Source organism: Oncorhynchus masou, chromosome 27 (assembly GCF_036934945.1).
Source record: "Oncorhynchus masou masou isolate Uvic2021 chromosome 27, UVic_Omas_1.1, whole genome shotgun sequence".
Classification (NCBI taxonomy): Eukaryota; Metazoa; Chordata; class Actinopteri; order Salmoniformes; family Salmonidae; genus Oncorhynchus; species Oncorhynchus masou.
The window spans coordinates 132,467-152,355 of record NC_088238.1 but is presented as its reverse complement, the minus strand read 5'-3'; the positions used below and the strand labels follow the sequence as shown (position 1 = coordinate 152,355).

Below are 19,889 nucleotides of genomic sequence, written 5' to 3'. Positions count from 1 at the left end.
GCCGTCTGAGTGGGTGGGTGTCTGAGTGGCCGTCTGAGTGGGTGGGTGTCTGAGTGGCCGTCTGAGTGGGTGGCTGTCTGAGTGGCTGTCTGAGTGGGTGGCTGTCTGAGTGGCTGTATGAGTGGGTGGCTGTCTGAGTGGCTGTATGAGTGGGTGGGTGTCTGAGTGGCCGTCTGAGTGGGTGGGTGTCTGAGTGGGTGTCTGAGTGGGTGGGTGTCTGAGTGGGTGGCTGTCTGAGTGTGTGGGTGTCTGAGTGGCCGTCTGAGTGGGTGGCTGTCTGAGTGGCTGTCTGAGTGGGTGGGTGTCTGAGTGGGTGGCTGTCTGAGTGTGTGGGTGTCTGAGTGGCCGTCTGAGTGGGTGGATGTCTGAGTGGCTGTCTGAGTGGCCGTCTGAGTGGGTGGCTGTCTGAGTGGCTGTATGAGTGGGTGGGTGTCTGAGTGGCCGTCTGAGTGGGTGGGTGTCTGAGTGGGTGTCTGAGTGGGTGGGTGTCTGAGTGGGTGGCTGTCTGAGTGTGTGGGTGTCTGAGTCGGTGTCTGAGTGGCTGTCTGAGTCGGTGTCTGATGTACTACTGGGGTAGTGATGATGGGAGCCTGATGGGAGCCTGATATAAACTTGGTAAAAACTTCAGGTCGTAGTGAAGTAAAGTTCGGCTGACATGTTGACTTTGTGACTTCATCTGATACTAATTCGTTTTTTCTCTCGTCATTTCTCCGTCGATCTCTTCTCTCGCCATCTATAAATATCTCTCCCTTTTCCTCTCTCTTCTTCCTCTACCCACCACTCTATCATTCCCTCTCCTCTCTCTCTCCTCTCAATTTCGATTTCTGTCTCTCTCTCTCCTCCTCATCCCCTATTCCGTACACGTAGCTCTCTGTTTGCTGGTACTGCCCTAGGCGTTGCCTCTCTGAGTGATTAATTGTCTTTCAAGGCTGCTTCTGCTCTCTCTGCAGTCCTGTCCCAACTCACACCCTCCTCCTGCTGATTAATGTGAGAGGATAACTTCCAGTGGGACAGACAGCATTACACAGTTTGAGAGAACTTCTACTGAGATAGACAGCATTACACAGTGTGAGAGGAGAACTTCTAGTGAGATAGACAGCATTACACAGTGTGAGAGGAGAACTTCCACTGAGATAGACAACATTACACAGTGTGAGAGGAGAACTTCTACTGAGACAGACAACATTACACAGTGAGAGGAGAACTTCCACTGAGACAGACAGCATTACACAGTGAGAGGAGAACTTCCACTGAGACAGACAGCATTACACAGTGTGAGAAGAGAACTTCTACTGAGATAGACAGCATTACACAGTGTGAGAGGAGAACTTCCAGTGGGACAGACAGCATTACACAGTTTGAGAGAACTTCTACTGAGACAGACAACATTACACAGTGTGAGAGGAGAACTTCTACTGAGACAGACAGCATTACACAGTTTGAGAGAACTTCTACTGAGATAGACAGCATTACACAGTTTGAGAAGAGAACTTCCACTGAGACAGACAGCATTACACAGTGTGAGAGGAGAACTTCCAGTGAGATAGACAACATTACACAGTGTGAGAGGAGAACTTCCACTGAGATAGACAACATTACACAGTGTGAGAGGAGAACTTCCACTGAGACAGACAACATTACAGTTTGCAGAGTTACTGGAAGATAAACAGGACATAGCATTCAACATTCCTTTTAGCCATTTTCAATTTAAAAAAAAAATTGCACAGATTTTGTCTCATAACAACCCAATTAGGACAGGAGCGGAATGGTACCAACAACAAGACACCAGAGAGACGCCTATAACCACGGAGGAACATGGAGACTGAGATCGCATCACAAATAGGCCCCTGTTCCCTTTATAAGGGCTCAGGGCCTATCGGGCTCTGGTCAACAGTAGTGGACTAAGAAGGTAACAAGTTGCCATTTGGGACCAACCTCAGAGATGCTAAATACAGAAATTTCCAGTGCCGACTCCGACCTGGGATGTGTTCTTTGTCACACGTTGGAACACTTTGCTCATCAACCCATATCGTAAAAAAAAAAAAAAAAATCGACATCAATTTATATGTGATATGCCCGTTAGCAACATGCTGGCGAGTGTCTCAAGAGAGAGATAGTCTGTCTATTATTATAATGCTAACCGCGGCTAGTATTAGAAGCACGGGGGACTTTGAACTCAGAAAGTCAAAAACAATGTAATTATAATATGAAGGACTAGCTGGTAGGGCCTATACAGTATATGCAGTGAAATACCTGGGGATTTGACTACAGTCAAAAACAATGTAACTATAAGATGTCATGCTATGTTGTTGTCTTAGGTCTCTCTTTATGTAGTGTAGTGGTGTCTCTCTTGTCATGCTATGTTGTTGTCTTAGGTCTCTCTTTATGTAGTGGTGTCTCTCTTGTCATGCTATGTTGTTGTCTTAGGTCTCTCTTTATGTAGTGTAGTGGTGTCTCTCTTGTCATGCTATGTTGTTGTCTTAGGTCTCTCTTTATGTAGTGGTGTCTCTCTTGTCATGCTATGTTGTTGTCTTAGGTCTCTCTTTATGTAGTGGTGTCTCTCTTGTCATGCTATTTTGTTGTCTTAGGTCTCTCTTTATGTAGTGTAGTGTTGTCTCTCTTGCCATGCTATGTTGTTGTCTTAGGTCTCTTTTATGTAGTGTAGTGGTGTCTCTCTTGTCATGCTATGTTGTTGTCTTAGGTCTCTCTTTATGTAGTGTAGTGTTGTCTCTCTTGCCATGCTATGTTGTTGTCTTAGGTCTCTCTTTATGTAGTGTAGTGGTGTCTCTCTTGTCATGCTATGTTGTTGTCTTAGGTCTCTCTTTATGTAGTGGTGTCTCTCTTGTCATGCTATGTTGTTGTCTTAGGTCTCTCTTTATGTAGTGGTGTCTCTCTTGTCATGCTATGTTGTTGTCTTAGGTCTCTCTTTATGTAGTGGTGTCTCTTTTGTCATGCTATGTTGTTGTCTTCGGTCTCTCTCTATGTAGTGGTGTCTCTCTTGTCATGCTATTTTGTTGTCTTCGGTCTCTCTCTATGTAGTGGTGTCTCTCTTGTCATGCTATGTTGTTGTCTTAGGTCTCTCTTTATGTAGTGTAGTGGTGTCTCTCTTGTCATGCTATGTTGTCTTAGGTCTCTCTTTATGTAGTGTAGTGGTGTCTCTCTTGTCATGCTATGTTGTTGTCTTAGGTCTCTTTTATGTAGTGTAGTGGTGTCTCTCTTGTCATGCTATGTTGTTGTCTTAGGTCTCTCTTTATGTAGTGGTGTCTCTCTTGTCATGCTATGTTGTTGTCTTAGGTCTCTCTTTATGTAGTGGTGTCTCTCTTGTCATGCTATTTTGTTGTCTTAGGTCTCTCTTTATGTAGTGGTGTCTCTCTTGTCATGCTATGTTGTTGTCTTAGGTCTCTCTTTATGTAGTGGTGTCTCTCTTGTCATGCTATGTTGTTGTCTTAGGTCTCTCTTTATGTAGTGGTGTCTCTCTTGTCATGCTATGTTGTTGTCTTAGGTCTCTCTTTATGTAGTGGTGTCTCTCTTGTCATGCTATGTTGTTGTCTTAGGTCTCTCTTTATGTAGTGGTGTCTCTCTTGTCATGCTATGTTGTTGTCTTAGGTCTCTCTTTATGTAGTGGTGTCTCTTTTGTCATGCTATGTTGTTGTCTTCGGTCTCTCTCTATGTAGTGGTGTCTCTCTTGTCATGCTATGTTGTTGTCTTCGGTCTCTCTCTATGTAGTGGTGTCTCTCTTGTCATGCTATGTTGTTGTCTTAGGTCTCTCTTTATGTAGTGGTGTCTTTCCTGTCATGCTATGTTGTTGTCTTAGGTCTCTCTTTATGTAGTGTAGTGTTGTCTCTCTTGCCATGCTATGTTGTTGTCTTAGGTCTCTCTTTATGTAGTGTAGTGGTGTCTCTCTTGTCATGCTATGTTGTTGTCTTAGGTCTCTCTTTATGAAGTGTAGTGTTGTCTCTCTTGCCATGCTATGTTGTTGTCTTAGGTCTCTCTTTATGTAGTGTAGTGGTGTCTCTCTTGTCATGCTATGTTGTTGTCTTAGGTCTCTCTTTATGTAGTGGTGTCTCTCTTGTCATGTTATGTTGTTGTCTTAGGTCTCTCTTTATGTAGTGTAGTGGTGTCTCTCTTGTCATGCTATGTTGTTGTCTTAGGTCTCTCTTATGTAGTGGTGTCCTCGTGTCATGCCATGTTGTTGTCTTAGGTCTCTCTTTATGTAGTGGTGTCTCTCTTGTCATGCTATGTTGTTGTCTTAGGTCTCTTTTTATGTAGTGGTGTCTTTTTGTCATGCTATTTTGTTGTCTTCGGTCTCTCTCTATGTAGTGGTGTCTCTCTTGTCATGCTATTTTGTTGTCTTCGGTCTCTCTCTATGTAGTGGTGTCTCTCTTGTCATGCTATGTTGTTGTCTTCGGTCTCTCTCTATGTAGTGGTGTCTCTCTTGTCATGCTATTTTGTTGTCTTCGGTCTCTCTCTATGTAGTGGTGTCTCTCTTGTCATGCTATGTTGTTGTCTTAGGTCTCTCTTTATGTAGTGTAGTGGTGTCTCTCTTGTCATGCTATGTTGTTGTCTTAGGTCTCTCTTTATGTAGTGTAGTGGTGTCTCTCTTGTCATGCTATGTTGTTGTCTTAGGTCTCTCTTTATGTAGTGGTGTCTCTCTTGTCATGCTATGTTGTTGTCTTAGGTCTCTCTTTATGTAGTGGTGTCTCTCTTGTCATGCTATGTTGTTGTCTTAGGTCTCTCTTTTATGTAGTGTAGTGGTGTCTCTCTTGTCATGCTATGTTGTTGTCTTAGGTCTCTCTTTATGTAGTGGTGTCTCTCTTGTCATGCTATGTTGTTGTCTTAGGTCTCTCTTTATGTAGTGGTGTCTCTCTTGTCATGCTATGTTGTTGTCTTAGGTCTCTCTTTATGTAGTGGTGTCTCTTTTGTCATGCTATGTTGTTGTCTTCAGTCTCTCTCTATGTAGTGGTGTCTCTCTTGTCATGCTATGTTGTTGTCTTCGGTCTCTCTCTATGTAGTGGTGTCTCTCTTGTCATGCTATGTTGTTGTCTTAGGTCTCTCTTTATGTAGTGGTGTCTTTCCTGTCATGATATGTTGTTGTCTTAGGTCTCTCTTTATGTAGTGTAGTGTTGTCTCTCTTGCCATGCTATGTTGTTGTCTTAGGTCTCTCTTTATGTAGTGTAGTGGTGTCTCTCTTGTCATGCTATGTTGTTGTCTTAGGTCTCTCTTTATGTAGTGGTGTCTTTCCTGTCATGATATGTTGTTGTCTTAGGTCTCTCTTTATGTAGTGTAGTGTTGTCTCTCTTGCCATGCTATGTTGTTGTCTTAGGTCTCTTTATGTAGTGTAGTGGTGTCTCTCTTGTCATGCTATTTTGTTGTCTTAGGTCTCTCTTTATGTAGTGTAGTGTTGTCTCTCTTGCCATGCTATGTTGTTGTCTTAGGTCTCTCTTTATGTAGTGTAGTGGTGTCTCTCTTGTCATGCTATGTTGTTGTCTTAGGTCTCTCTTTATGTAGTGTAGTGTTGTCTCTCTTGCCATGCTATGTTGTTGTCTTAGGTCTCTCTTTATGTAGTGTAGTGGTGTCTCTCTTGTCATGCTATGTTGTTGTCTTAGGTCTCTCTTTATGTAGTGGTGTCTCTCTTGTCATGCTATGTTGTTGTCTTAGGTCTCTCTTTATGTAGTGGTGTCTCTCTTGTCATGCTATGTTGTTGTCTTAGGTCTCTCTTTATGTAGTGGTGTCTCTTTTGTCATGCTATGTTGTTGTCTTCGGTCTCTCTCTATGTAGTGGTGTCTCTCTTGTCATGCTATTTTGTTGTCTTCGGTCTCTCTCTATGTAGTGGAGTCTCTCTTGTCATGCTATGTTGTTGTCTTAGGTCTCTCTTTATGTAGTGTAGTGGTGTCTCTCTTGTCATGCTATGTTGTTGTCTTAGGTCTCTCTTTATGTAGTGTAGTGGTGTCTCTCTTGTCATGCTATGTTGTTGTCTTAGGTCTCTCTTTATGTAGTGGTGTCTCTCTTGTCATGCTATGTTGTTGTCTTAGGTCTCTCTCTATGTAGTGGTGTCTCTCTTGTCATGCTATGTTGTTGTCTTCGGTCTCTCTCTATGTAGTGGTGTCTCTCTTGTCATGCTATGTTGTTGTCTTAGGTCTCTCTTTATGTAGTGGTGTCTTTCCTGTCATGATATGTTGTTGTCTTAGGTCTCTCTTTATGTAGTGTAGTGTTGTCTCTCTTGCCATGCTATGTTGTTGTCTTAGGTCTCTCTTTATGTAGTGTAGTGGTGTCTCTCTTGTCATGCTATGTTGTTGTCTTAGGTCTCTCTTTATGTAGTGGTGTCTTTCCTGTCATGATATGTTGTTGTCTTAGGTCTCTCTTTATGTAGTGTAGTGTTGTCTCTCTTGCCATGCTATGTTGTTGTCTTAGGTCTCTCTTTATGTAGTGTAGTGGTGTCTCTCTTGTCATGCTATTTTGTTGTCTTAGGTCTCTCTTTATGTAGTGTAGTGTTGTCTCTCTTGCCATGCTATGTTGTTGTCTTAGGTCTCTCTTTATGTAGTGTAGTGGTGTCTCTCTTGTCATGCTATGTTGTTGTCTTAGGTCTCTCTTTATGTAGTGTAGTGTTGTCTCTCTTGCCATGCTATGTTGTTGTCTTAGGTCTCTCTTTATGTAGTGTAGTGGTGTCTCTCTTGTCATGCTATGTTGTTGTCTTAGGTCTCTCTTTATGTAGTGGTGTCTCTCTTGTCATGCTATGTTGTTGTCTTAGGTCTCTCTTTATGTAGTGGTGTCTCTCTTGTCATGCTATGTTGTTGTCTTAGGTCTCTCTTTATGTAGTGGTGTCTCTTTGTCATGCTATGTTGTTGTCTTCGGTCTCTCTCTATGTAGTGGTGTCTCTCTTGTCATGCTATTTTGTTGTCTTCGGTCTCTCTCTATGTAGTGGAGTCTCTTTGTCATGCTATGTTGTTGTCTTAGGTCTCTCTTTATGTAGTGTAGTGGTGTCTCTCTTGTCATGCTATGTTGTTGTCTTAGGTCTCTCTTTATGTAGTGTAGTGGTGTCTCTCTTGTCATGCTATGTTGTTGTCTTAGGTCTCTCTTTATGTAGTGGTGTCTCTCTTGTCATGCTATGTTGTTGTCTTAGGTCTCTCTTTATGTAGTGGTGTCTCTCTTGTCATGCTATGTTGTTGTCTTAGGTCTCTCTTTATGTAGTGTAGTGGTGTCTCTCTTGTCATGCTATGTTGTTGTCTTAGGTCTCTCTTTATGTAGTGGTGTCTCTCTTGTCATGCTATGTTGTTGTCTTAGGTCTCTTTATGTAGTGGTGTCTCTCTTGTCATGCTATTTTGTTGTCTTAGGTCTCTTTTATGTAGTGGTGTCTCTCTTGTCATGCTATGTTGTTGTCTTAGGTCTCTCTTTATGTAGTGGTGTCTCTCTTGTCATGCTATGTTGTTGTCTTAGGTCTCTCTTTATGTAGTGGTGTCTCTCTTGTCATGCTATGTTGTTGTCTTAGGTCTCTCTTTATGTAGTGGTGTCTCTCTTGTCATGCTATGTTGTTGTCTTAGGTCTCTCTTTATGTAGTGGTGTCTCTCTTGTCATGCTATGTTGTTGTCTTAGGTCTCTCTTTATGTAGTGGTGTCTCTTTGTCATGCTATGTTGTTGTCTTCGGTCTCTCTCTATGTAGTGGTGTCTCTCTTGTCATGCTATGTTGTTGTCTTCGGTCTCTCTCTATGTAGTGGTGTCTCTCTTGTCATGCTATGTTGTTGTCTTAGGTCTCTCTTTATGTAGTGGTGTCTTTCCTGTCATGCTATGTTGTTGTCTTAGGTCTCTCTTTATGTAGTGTAGTGTTCTCTCTTGCCATGCTATGTTGTTGTCTTAGGTCTCTCTTTATGTAGTGTAGTGGTGTCTCTCTTGTCATGCTATGTTGTTGTCTTAGGTCTCTCTTTATGAAGTGTAGTGTTGTCTCTCTTGCCATGCTATGTTGTTGTCTTAGGTCTCTCTTTATGTAGTGTAGTGGTGTCTCTCCTGTCATGCTATGTTGTTGTCTTAGGTCTCTCTTTATGTAGTGGTGTCTCTCTTGTCATGTTATGTTGTTGTCTTAGGTCTCTCTTTATGTAGTGTAGTGGTGTCTCTCTTGTCATGCTATGTTGTTGTCTTAGGTCTCTCTTATGTAGTGGTGTCCTCGTGTCATGCCATGTTGTTGTCTTAGGTCTCTCTTTATGTAGTGGTGTCTCTCTTGTCATGCTATGTTGTTGTCTTAGGTCTCTCTTTATGTAGTGGTGTCTCTTTTGTCATGCTATTTTGTTGTCTTCGGTCTCTCTCTATGTAGTGGTGTCTCTCTTGTCATGCTATTTTGTTGTCTTCGGTCTCTCTCTATGTAGTGGTGTCTCTCTTGTCATGCTATGTTGTTGTCTTCGGTCTCTCTCTATGTAGTGGTGTCTCTCTTGTCATGCTATTTTGTTGTCTTCGGTCTCTCTCTATGTAGTGGTGTCTCTCTTGTCATGCTATGTTGTTGTCTTAGGTCTCTCTTTATGTAGTGTAGTGGTGTCTCTCTTGTCATGCTATGTTGTTGTCTTAGGTCTCTCTTTATGTAGTGTAGTGGTGTCTCTCTTGTCATAATATGTTGTTGTCTTAGGTCTCTCTTTATGTAGTGGTGTCTCTCTTGTCATGCTATGTTGTTGTCTTAGGTCTCTCTTTATGTAGTGGTGTCTCTCTTGTCATGCTATGTTGTTGTCTTAGGTCTCTCTTTATGTAGTGTAGTGGTGTCTCTCTTGTCATGCTATGTTGTTGTCTTAGGTCTCTCTTTATGTAGTGGTGTCTCTCTTGTCATGCTATTTTGTTGTCTTAGGTCTCTCTTTATGTAGTGGTGTCTCTTTGTCATGCTATGTTGTTGTCTTCGGTCTCTCTCTATGTAGTGGTGTCTCTCTTGTCATGCTATGTTGTCGTCTTCGGTCTCTCTCTATGTAGTGGTGTCTCTCTTGTCATGCTATGTTGTTGTCTTAGGTCTCTCTTTATGTAGTGGTGTCTTTCCTGTCATGCTATGTTGTTGTCTTAGGTCTCTCTTTATGTAGTGTAGTGTTGTCTCTCTTGCCATGCTATGTTGTTGTCTTAGGTCTCTCTTTATGTAGTGTAGTGGTGTCTCTCTTGTCATGCTATGTTGTTGTCTTAGGTCTCTCTTTATGAAGTGTAGTGTTGTCTCTCTTGCCATGCTATGTTGTTGTCTTAGGTCTCTCTTTATGTAGTGTAGTGGTGTCTCTCTTGTCATGCAATGTTGTTGTCTTAGGTCTCTCTTTATGTAGTGGTGTCTCTCTTGTCATGTTATGTTGTTGTCTTAGGTCTCTCTTTATGTAGTGTAGTGGTGTCTCTCTTGTCATGCTATGTTGTTGTCTTAGGTCTCTCTTATGTAGTGGTGTCCTCGTGTCATGCCATGTTGTTGTCTTAGGTCTCTCTTTATGTAGTGGTGTCTCTCTTGTCATGCTATGTTGTTGTCTTAGGTCTCTCTTTATGTAGTGGTGTCTCTTTTGTCATGCTTATTTGTTGTCTTCGGTCTCTCTCTATGTAGTGGTGTCTCTCTTGTCATGCTATTTTGTTGTCTTCGGTCTCTCTCTATGTAGTGGTGTCTCTCTTGTCATGCTATGTTGTTGTCTTAGGTCTCTCTTTATGTAGTGTAGTGGTGTCTCTCTTGTCATGTCATGCTATGTTGTTGTCTTAGGTCTCTCTTTATGTAGTGGTGTCTCTCTTGTCATGCTATGTTGTTGTCTTAGGTCTCTCTTTATGTAGTGGTGTCTCTTTTGTCATGCAATGTTGTTGTCTTCGGTCTCTCTCTATGTAGTGGTGTCTCTCTTGTCATGCTATGTTGTTGTCTTCGGTCTCTCTCTATGTAGTGGTGTCTCTCTTGTCATGCTATGTTGTTGTCTTAGGTCTCTCTTTATGTAGTGGTGTCTTTCTTGTCATGCTATGTTGTTGTCTTTTGTCTCTCTTGCCATGCTATGTTGTTGTCTTAGGTCTCTCTTTATGTAGTGTAGTGGTGTCTCTCTTGTCATGCTATGTTGTTGTCTTAGGTCTCTCTTTATGTAGTGGTGTCTCTCTTGTCATGTTATGTTGTTGTCTTAGGTCTCTCTTTATGTAGTGTAGTGGTGTCTCTCTTGTCATGCTATGTTGTTGTCTTAGGTCTCTCTTATGTAGTGGTGTCCTCGTGTCATGCCATGTTGTTGTCTTAGGTCTCTCTTTATGTAGTGGTGTCTCTCTTGTCATGCTATGTTGTTGTCTTAGGTCTCTCTTTATGTAGTGGTGTCTCTCTTGTCATGCTATGTTGTTGTCTTAGGTCTCTCTTTATGTAGTGGTGTCTCTCTTGTCATGCTATGTTGTTGTCTTAGGTCTCTCTTTATGTAGTGGTGTCTCTTTTGTTCATGCTATGTTGTTGTCTTCGGTCTCTCTCAATGTAGTGGTGTCTCTCTTGTCATGCTATGTTGTTGTCTTCGGTCTCTCTCTATGTAGTGGTGTCTCTCTTGTCATGCTATGTTGTTGTCTTAGGTCTCTCTTTATGTAGTGTAGTGGTGTCTCTCTTGTCATGCTATGTTGTTGTCTTAGGTCTCTCTTTATGTAGTGTAGTGGTGTCTCTCTTGTCATGCTATGTTGTTGTCTTAGGTCTCTCTTTATGTAGTGGTGTCTCTCTTGTCATGTTATGTTGTTGTATTAGGTCGCTCTTAATGTAGTGTAGTGGTGTCTCTCTTGTCATGCTATGTTGTTGTCTTAGGTCTCTCTTTATGTAGTGTAGTGGTGTCTCTCTTGTCATGCTATGTTGTTGTCTTAGGTCTCTCTTTATGTAGTGGTGTCTCTCTTGTCATGCTATGTTGTTGTCTTAGGTCTCTCTTTATGTAGTGGTGTCTCTCTTGTCATGCTATTTTGTTGTCTTAGGTCTCTCTTTATGAAGTGTAGTGTTGTCTCTCTTGCCATGCTATGTTGTTGTCTTAGGTCTCTCTTTATGTAGTGTAGTGGTGTCTCTCTTGTCATGCTATGTTGTTGTCTTAGGTCTCTCTTTATGTAGTGTAGTGTTGTCTCTCTTGCCATGCTATGTTGTTGTCTTAGGTCTCTCTTGTCATGCTATGTTGTTGTCTTAGGTCTCTCTTTACGTAGTGGTGTCTCTCTTGTCATGCTATGTTGTTGTCTTAGGTCTCTCTTTATGTAGTGGTGTCTCTCTTGTCATGCTATGTTGTTGTCTTAGGTCTCTCTTTATGTAGTGGTGTCTCTCTTGTCATGCTATGTTGTTGTCTTAGGTCTCTCTTTATGTAGTGGTGTCTCTCTTGTCATGCTATGTTGTTGTCTTCGGTCTCTCTCAATGTAGTGGTGTCCCTCTTGTCATGCTATGTTGTTGTCTTCGGTCTCTCTCTATGTAGTGGTGTCTCTCTTGTCATGCTATGTTGTTGTCTTAGGTCTCTCTTTATGTAGTGTAGTGGTGTCTCTCTTGTCATGCTATGTTGTTGTCTTAGGTCTCGCTTTATGTAGTGGTGTCTCTCTTGTCATGCTATGTTGTTGTCTTAGGTCTCTCTTTATGTAGTGGTGTCTCTCTTGTCATGTTATGTTGTTGTCTTAGGTCTCTCTTAATGTAGTGTAGTGGTGTCTCTCTTGTCATGCTATGTTGTTGTCTTCGTTCTCTATGTAGTGGTGTCCTCGTGTCATGCTATGTTGTTGTCTTAGGTCTCTCTTTATGTAGTGGTGTCTTTCTTGTCATGCTATGTTGTTGTCCTAGGTCTCTCTTTATGTAGAGGTGTCTCTTTTGTCATGCTATGTTGTTGTCTTAGGACTCTCTTTATGTAGTGGTGTCTCTTTTGTCATGCTATGTTGTTGTCTTCGTTCTCTATGTAGTGGTGTCTCTCTTGTCATGCTATGTTGTTGTCTTCGGTCTCTCTCTATGTAGTGGTGTCTCTCTTGTCATGCTATGTTGTTGTCTTAGGTCTCTCTTTATGTAGTGTAGTGGTGTCTCTCTTGTCATGCTATGTTGTTGTCTTAGGTCTCTCTTTATGTAGTGGTGTCTCTCTTGTCATGCTATGTTGTTGTCTTAGGTCTCTCTTTATGTAGTGGTGTCTCTCTTGTCATGATATGTTGTTGTCTTAGGTCTCTCTTTATGTAGTGTAGTGTTGTGTCTCTTGTCATGCTATGTTGTTGTCTTAGGTCTCTCTTTATGTAGTGTAGTGTTGTCTCACTTGCAATGCTATGTTGTTGTCTTAGGTCTCTCTTTATGTAGTGTTGTGTTGTCTCTCTTGTCATGCTATGTTGTTGTCTTAGGTCTCTCTTTATGTAGCGGTGTCTCTCTTGTCATGCTATGTTGTTGTCTTAGGTCTCTCTTTATGTAGTGTAGTGGTGTCTCTCTTGTCATGCTATGTTGTCTTAGGTCTCTCTTTATGTAGTGTAGTGGTGTCTCTCTTGTCATGCTATGTTGTTGCCTTAGGTCTCTCTTTATGTAGTGTAGTGGTGTCTCTCTTGTCATGCTATGTTGTTGTCTTAGGTCTCTCTTTATGTAGTGTAGTGGTGTCTCTCTTGTCATGCTATGTTGTTGTCTTAGGTCTCTCTTTATGTAGTGTTGTGTTGTCTCTCTTGTCATGCTATGTTTATGTCTTAGGTCTCTCTTTATGTAGCGGTGTCTCTCTTGTCATGCTATGTTGTTGTCTTAGGTCTCTCTTTATGTAGTGTTGTCTCTCTTGTCATGCTATGTTGTTGTCTTAGGTCTCTCTTTATGTAGTGTTGTCTCTCTCGTCATGCTATGTTGTTGTCTTAGGTCTCTCTTTATGTAGTGGTGTCTCTCTTGTCATGCTATGTTGTTGTCTTAGGTCTCTCTTTATGTAGTGGTGTCTCTCCTGTCATGCTATGTTGTTGTCTTAGGTCTCTCTCTATGTAGTGTAGTGGTGTCTCTCTTGTCATGCTATGTTGTTGTCTTAGGTCTCTCTTTATGTAGTGGTGTCTCTCTTGTCATGCTATGTTGTTGTCTTAGGTCTCTCTTTATGTAGTGTAGTGGTGTCTCTCTTGTCATGCTATGTTGTCTTAGGTCTCTCTTTATGTAGTGTAGTGGTGTCTCTCTTGTCATGCTATGTTGTTGTCTTAGGTCTCTCTTTATGTAGTGTAGTGGTGTCTCTCTTGTCATGCTATGTTGTTGTCTTAGGTCTCTCTTTATGTAGTGTAGTGGTGTCTCTCTTGTCATGCTATGTTGTTGTCTTAGGTCTCTCTTTATGTAGTGTAGTGGTGTCTCTCTTGTCATGCTACGTTGTTGTCTTAGGTCTCTCTTTATGTAGTGTAGTGATGTCTCTCTTGTCATGCTATGTTGTTGTCTTAGGTCTCTCTTTATGTAGTGTAGTGGTGTCTCTCTTGTCATGCTACGTTGTTGTCTTAGGTCTCTCTTTATGTAGTGTAGTGGTGTCTCTCTTGTCATGCTACGTTGTTGTCTTAGGTCTCTCTTTATGTACTGTAGTGGTGTCTCTCTAGTCATGATGTGTGTTTTGTGCTATATTTATATTTAAATGTATTTGTATTTTTAATCCCAGTCCCCGTACCCTCAGGAGGCCTTTTGCCTTCTGGTAGGCCGTCATTGTAAATAAGAATGTGTTCTTAACTGACTTGCCTCGTTAAAATAAAGTTAAAATCAAAATCGAAAATGAATCAAAAAAGACGAGCTGGTAGTCTTATATATGATGCAGTGGTACACCTGGGGTTATATATGATGCAGTGGTACACCTGGGGTTATATATGATGCAGTGGTACACCTGGGGTTATATATGATGCAGTGGTACACCTGGGGTTATATATGATGCAGTGGTACACCTGGGGTTATATATGATGCAGAGGTACACCTGGGGTTATATATGATGCAGAGGTACACCTGGGGTTATATATGATGCAGAGGTACACCTGGGGTTATATATGATGCAGTGGTACACCTGGGGTTATATATGATGCAGTGGTACACCTGGGGTTATATATGATGCAGAGGTACACCTGGGGTTATATATGATGCAGTGGTACACCTGGGGTTATATATGATGCAGAGGTACACCTGGGGTTATATATGATGCAGTGGTACACCTGGGGTTATATATGATGCAGTGGTACACCTGGCGTTATATATGATGCAGTGGTACACCTGGGGTTATATATGATGCAGAGGTACACCTGGGGTTATATATGATGCAGTGGTACACCTGGGGTTATATATGATGCAGTGGTACACCTGGCGTTATATATGATGCAGTGGTACACCTGGGTTTATATATGCAGAGTGCCATTAGAGAGGCAGTCAGTCTTTCCACGCCGTGACTCTGTCCAATTATAAGTCGTGGCGTTGGAAAACAGGGAGTTTTTTGTTGTTGTAATCACACGGTCCACCATAACACTGGTCCTCGACCCCTTGTACACAAACACAGAGGCTCGTGTGAGAACGGATTCTCCTGTTAATTCCTCATTCTGTGGTTCAAAGGGAACCACACAACATATATATAGGGCACTACTTTAGACCAGGGCCCATAGGGAACAGGGAGCCATTTGGGCTTCACATTGTGTCATCTCCCTGGCAAAGAAAGCCCCCCTGTCTTACCCGAACACTAAACACTCCCTGTGTCATCTCCCTGGCAAAGAAAGCCCCCCTGTCTTACCTGAACACTAAACACTCCCTGTGTCATCTCCCTGGCAAAGAAAGCCCCCCTGTCTTACCCAAACACTAAACACTCCCTGTGTCATCTCCCTGGCAAAGAAAGCCCCCCTGTCTTACCCGAACACTAAACACTCCCTGTGTCATCTCCCTGGCAAAGAAAGCCCCCCTGTCTTACCCGAACACTAAACAATCTTTACTTTTACTCAAGTATAACAATTGATTACTTTTTGCACCACTGAAAACTGTGAAAACAGGAAATAGAGAAAGACAGGAGCATGGAAAAAACGCTGGTAGGCTTGACGAAACAAATCAAACTGGCAACAGACAAACAGAGAACACAGGTATAAATACACAGGGGATAATGGGGAAGATGGGCGACACCTGGAGGGGGGTGGAGACAATCACAAAGGCAGGTGAAACAGATCAGAGTGTGACGCTGTTAACTGCCCTGGCTAGGGACTTATGGTAGCGTCTCGAATGGGACTCTATTCCCTATATAGTGCACTACTTTAGACCAGAGCCCTATTCCCTATATAGTGCACTACACTAGACCAGGGCCCTATTCCCTATATAGTGCACTACTTTAGACCAGGGCCCTATTCCCTATATAGTGCACTACTTTAGACCAGGGCCCTATTCCCTATATAGTGCACGACTTTATACCAGGGCCCTACACAGTGCACTACTTTACACCAGAGCCCTATTCCCTATTTAGTGCAATACTTTAGACCAGAGCCCTATCCCCTATATATAGTACACTACTTTAGACCAGGGACCATAGGGGGTAGTGCACTATATAGTGGTACTACTTTAGACCAGAGCCCTATTCCCTATATAGTGCACTACTTTAGACCAGAGCCCTATTCCTTATTTAGTGCATTACTTTAGACCAGAGCCCTATTCTCTACATAGTGCACTACTTTAGACCAGGGCCTTATTCCCTATATAGTGCACTACTTTAGACCAGAACCCTATTCCCTATATAGTGCACTACTTTAGACAAGGGCCCTATTCCCTATATAGTACACTACTTTAGACACAGGGCCCTATTCCCTATATAGTACACTACTATAGACCAGGGCCCTATTCCCTATATAGTACACTACTATAGACCAGAGCCCTATTCCCTATATAGTAAGTACACTACTATAGACCAGAGCCCTATTCCATATATAGTGCACTACTTTAGACCAGAGCCCTATTCCCTATATAGTACACTACTTTAGACCAGAGCCCTATTCCCTATATAGTACACTACTATAGACCAGAGCCCTATTCCCTATATAGTGCACTACTTTAGACCAGAGCCCTATTCCCTATATAGTACACTACTATAGACCAGAACCCTATTCCCTATATAGTACACTACTATAGACCAGAGCGCTATTAGCTATATAGTGCACTACTTTAGACCAGAGCCCTATTCCCTATATAGTACACTACTATAGACCAGAGCCCTATTCCCTATATAGTGCACTACTTTAGACCAGAGCCCTATTCCCTATATAGTCCACTACTATAGACCTGAGGCCTATTCCATATATAGTGCACTACTTTAGACCAGAGCCCTATTCCCTATATAGTGCACTACTTTAGACCAGAGCCCTATTCCCTATATAGTGCACTACTTTAGACCAGAGCCCTATCCCCTATATAGTGCACAACTTTAGACCAGAGCCCTATTCCCTATATAGTGCACTACTTTAGACCAGAGCCCTATCCCCTATATAGTGCACTACTTTAGACCAGAGCCCTATTCCCTATATAGTGCACGACTTTAGACCAGAGCCCTATTCCCTATATAGTGCACTACTTTAGACCAGAGCCATATTCCCTATATAGTGCACTACTTTAGACCAGAGCCCTATTCCCTATATAGTGCACTACTTTAGACCAGAGCCCTATTCCCTATATAGTGCACTACTTTAGACCAGAGCCCTATTCCCTATATAGTGCACTACTTTAGACCAGAGCCCTATTCCCTATATAGTCCACTACTATAGACCTGAGGCCTATTCCATATATAGTGCACTACTTTAGACCAGAGCCCTATTCCCTATATAGTGCACTACTTTAGAAAAGAGCCCTATTCCCTATATAGTGCACTACTTTAGACCAGAGCCCTATTCCCTATATAGTGCACTACTTTAGACCAGAACCCTTTTCCCTATATAGTACACTACTTTAGACCAGAGCTGTATTCCCTACAGAGTGCACTACTTTAGAACAGAGCCCTATTCCCTATATAGTGCACTACTTCAGACCAGAGCCCTATTCCCTATATAGTACACTACTTTAGACCAGAGCTCTATTCCCTACATAGTGCACTACTTTAGACCAGAGCCCTATTCCTATATAGTGCACTACTTTAGACCAGGGCCCTATTCCCTATATAGTGCACGACTTTTATACCAGGGCCCTACACAGTGCACTACTTTACACCAGAGCCCTATTCCCTATTTAGTGCACGACTTTAGACCAGAGCCCTATTCCCTATATAGTGCACTACTTTAGACCAGAGCCCTATTCCCTATATAGTGCACTACTTTAGACCAGAGCCCTATTCCCTATATAGTGCACTACTTTAGACCAGAGCCCTATTCCCTATATAGTGCACTACTTTAGACCAGAGCCCTATTCCCTATATAGTGCACTACTTTAGACCAGAGCCCTATTCCCTATATAGTCCACTACTATAGACCTGAGGCCTATTCCATATATAGTGCACTACTTTAGACCAGAGCCCTATTCCCTATATAGTGCACTACTTTAGACCAGAGCCCTATTCCCTATATAGTCCACTACTATAGACCTGAGGCCTATTCCATATATAGTGCACTACTTTAGACCAGAGCCCTATTCCCTATATAGTGCACTACTTTAGACCAGAGCCCTATTCCCTATATAGTGCACTACTTTAGACCAGAGCCCTATTCCCTATATAGTGCACAACTTTAGACCAGAGCCCTATTCCCTATATAGTGCACTACTTTAGACCAGAGCCCTATACCCTATATAGTGCACTACTTTAGACCAGAGCCCTATTCCCTATATAGTGCACGACTTTAGACCAGAGCCCTATTCCCTATATAGTGCACTACTTTAGACCAGAGCCATATTCCCAATATAGTGCACTACTTTAGACCAGAGCCCTATTCCCTATATAGTGCACTACTTTAGACCAGAGCCCTATTCCCTATATAGTGCACTACTTTAGACCAGAGCCCTATTCCCTATATAGTGCACTACTTTAGACCAGAGCCCTATTCCCTATATAGTCCACTACTATAGACCTGAGGCCTATTCCATATATAGTGCACTACTTTAGACCAGAGCCCTATTCCCTATATAGTGCACTACTTTAGAAAAGAGCCCTATTCCCTATATAGTGCACTACTTTAGACCAGAGCCCTATTCCCTATATAGTGCACTACTTTAGACCAGAGCCCTTTTCCCTATATAGTACACTACTTTAGACCAGAGCTGTATTCCCCAGTACAGAGTGCACTACTTTAGACCAGAGCCCTATTCCCTATATAGTGCACTACTTCAGACCAGAGCCCTATTCCCTATATAGTACACTACTTTAGACCAGAGCTCTATTCCCTATATAGTGCACGACTTTATACCAGGGCCCTACACTGTGCACTACTTTACACCAGAGCCCTATTCCCTATTTAGTGCACGACTTTAGACCAGAGCCCTATTCCCTATATAGTGCACTACTTTAGACCAGAGCCCTATTCCCTATATAGTGCACTACTTTAGACCAGAGCCCTATTCCCTATATAGTGCACTACTTTAGACCAGAGCCCTATTCCCTATATAGTGCACTACTTTAGACCAGAGCCCTATTCCCTATATAGTGCACTACTTTAGACCAGAGCCCTTTTCCCTATATAGTACACTACTTTAGACCAGAGCTGTATTCCCTACAGAGTGCACTACTTTAGACCAGAGCCCTATTCCCTATATAGTGCACTACTTCAGACCAGAGCCCTATTCCCTATATAGTCCACTACTATAGACCTGAGGCCTATTCCATATATAGTGCACTACTTTAGACCAGAGCCCTATTCCCTATATAGTGCACTACTTTAGACCAGAGCCCTATTCCCTATATAGTGCACTACTTTAGACCAGAGCCCTATTCCCTATATAGTGCACTACTTTAGACCAGAGCCCTATTCCCTATATAGTGCACTACTTTAGACCAGAGCCCTATCCCCTATATAGTGCACTACTTTAGACCAGAGCCCTATTCCCTATATAGTGCACGACTTTAGACCAGAGCCCTATTCCCTATATAGTGCACTACTTTAGACCAGAGCCATATTCCCAATATAGTGCACTACTTTAGACCAGAGCCCTATTCCCTATATAGTGCACTACTTTAGACCAGAGCCCTATTCCCTATATAGTGCACTACTTTAGACCAGAGCCCTATTCCCTATATAGTGCACTACTTTAGACCAGAGCCCTATTCCCTATATAGTCCACTACTATAGACCTGAGGCCTATTCCATATATAGTGCACTACTTTAGACCAGAGCCCTATTCCCTATATAGTGCACTACTTTAGAAAAGAGCCCTATTCCCTATATAGTGCACTACTTTAGACCAGAGCCCTATTCCCTATATAGTGCACTACTTTAGACCAGAGCCCTTTTCCCTATATAGTACACTACTTTAGACCAGAGCTGTATTCCCTACAGAGTGCACTACTTTAGACCAGAGCCCTATTCCCTATATAGTGCACTACTTCAGACCAGAGCCCTATTCCCTATATAGTACACTACTTTAGACCAGAGCTCTATTCCCTATATAGTGCACGACTTTATACCAGGGCCCTACACTGTGCACTACTTTACACCAGAGCCCTATTCCCTATTTAGTGCACGACTTTAGACCAGAGCCCTATTCCCTATATAGTGCACTACTTTAGACCAGAGCCCTATTCCCTATATAGTGCACTACTTTAGACCAGAGCCCTATTCCTATATAGTGCACTACTTTAGACCAGAGCCCTATTCCCTATATAGTGCACTACTTTAGACCAGAGCCCTATTCCCTATATAGTGCACTACTTTAGACCAGAGCCCTTTTCCCTATATAGTACACTACTTTAGACCAGAGCTGTATTCCCTACAGAGTGCACTACTTTAGACCAGAGCCCTATTCCCTATATAGTGCACTACTTCAGACCAGAGCCCTATTCCCTATATAGTACACTACTTTAGACCAGAGCTCTATTCCCTACATAGTGCACTACTTTAGA

General features: G+C 42.4%; 1 pseudogene; it reads right to left on the bottom strand.

Moving 5' to 3' along the window:
• LOC135515548 (serine/threonine-protein kinase B-raf-like) overlaps positions 1 to 19,889 on the bottom strand; it is a 306,564-nt pseudogene that overhangs the window by 201,819 nt on the left and 84,856 nt on the right.